A 1,654-nucleotide genomic window follows, 5' to 3' on the forward strand; every position below is an offset into this window, starting at 1 on the left:
AATGGACACAGGCAGACAGTGTTTGTTGGTAATGAGGATCACCCTGTGGCTAAACATGCCTTGGTGCCCCTAAGGTAAGTCTTTCCGCTCCCGGGATTGGAATGACTCCTTACCTTCTCCCTTAAAACCTACATCCTTTCGTCTTTCCCTCTCTTTCCCTGTTTCCTGGTGAAGCAACTGTTGGTTGCGAAAGCTTGAAGTTTGTGTGTATGTTTGTGTGTCTAATTTTAGTAGAATTAAATGAAGATAAAAGGTGCCCCCTCATACATGAAATGACATCGCAGAACAGATTTGATGAAATAAAGAAGTGCATTCATCTTTTTAATAAATGATGCAGGCTGGCGTAACCTCTCACAACATATCAGCTGATGGAGAGATGGTGCCATATTTTGGATGTCATTCAGCAAAGACTTGTTGCAAGGGAAACCAGTAAGGTTTATATTCAAACTGTGAAATCTAGCCTAACTAGAGGATATGTGTATCAGTTTGACCCTTATGATCGAGCTTCACACATGGCTAATGAAAACCTGGATTTAGGTGAAACAGTTTTAACAGACTTGTTGAAAATTGAAACTTCCTGGCAGATTAAAACTGTGTGCCCGACCGAGACTCGAACTCGGGACCTTTGCCTTTCGCGGGCAAGTGCTCTACCAACTGAGCTACCGAAGCACGACTCACGACCGGTACTCACAGCTTTTACTTCTGCCAGTATCCGTCTCCTACCTTCCAAACTTTACAGAAGCTCTTCTGCGAAACATGCAGAACTAGCACTCCTGAAAGAAAGGATACTGTGGAGACATGGCTTAGCCACAGCCTGGGGGATGTTTCCAGAATGAGATTTTCACTCTGCAGCGGAGTGTGCGCTGATATGAAACTTCCTGGCAGATTAAAACTGTGTGCCCGACCGAGACTCGAACTCGGGACCTTTGCCTTTCGCGGACAAGTGCTCTACCAACTGAGCTACCGAAGCATGACTCATGACCGGTACTCACAGCTATACTTCTGCCAGTATCCGTCTCCTACCTTCCAAACTTTACAGAAGCTCTTCTGCAGAGTGAAAATCTCATTCTGGAAACATCCCCCAGGCTGTGGCTAAGCCATGTCTCCACAGTATCCTTTCTTTCAGGAGTGCTAGTTCTGCATGTTTCGCAGAAGAGCTTCTGTATAGTTTGGAAGGTAGGAGACGGATACTGGCAGAAGTAAAGCTGTGAGTACCGGTCGTGAGTCGTGCTTCGGTAGCTCAGTTGGTAGAGCACTTGCCCGTGAAAGGCAAAGGTCCCGAGTTCGAGTCTCGGTCGGGCACACAGTTTTAATCTGCCAGGAAGTTTCATATCAGCGCACACTCCGCTGCAGAGTGAAAATCTCATGCTGGAAACATCCCCCAGGCTGTGGCTAAGCCATGTCTCCACAGTATCCTTTCTTTCAGGAGTGCTAGTTCTGCATGTTTCGCAGAAGAGCTTCTGTAAAGTTTGGAAGGTAGGAGACGGATACTGGCAGAAATAAAGCTGTGAGTACCGGTCGTGAGTCGTGCTTCGGTAGCTCAGTTGGTAGAGCACTTGCCCGCGAAAGGCAAAGGTCCCGAGTTCAAGTCTCGGTCGGGCACACAGTTTTAATCTGCCAGGAAGTTTCATATCAGCGCACACTCCGCTGCAGA

At 47.2% G+C, this 1,654-nt stretch overlaps 1 non-coding gene across 1 annotated transcript; it reads left to right on the forward strand.

The window, feature by feature from the left end:
• Positions 1-1,228: 1,228 nt before the first annotated feature.
• Positions 1,229-1,303, forward strand: Trnas-uga (transfer RNA serine (anticodon UGA)). The gene has a single exon. It is a non-coding gene; the product is annotated as a tRNA-Ser (tRNA).
• The last annotated feature ends 351 nt before the right edge of the window (positions 1,304-1,654 follow it).

The sequence above is a fragment of the Schistocerca gregaria genome, chromosome 1 (assembly GCF_023897955.1).
Source record: "Schistocerca gregaria isolate iqSchGreg1 chromosome 1, iqSchGreg1.2, whole genome shotgun sequence".
NCBI lineage: Eukaryota > Metazoa > Arthropoda > Insecta > Orthoptera > Acrididae > Schistocerca > Schistocerca gregaria.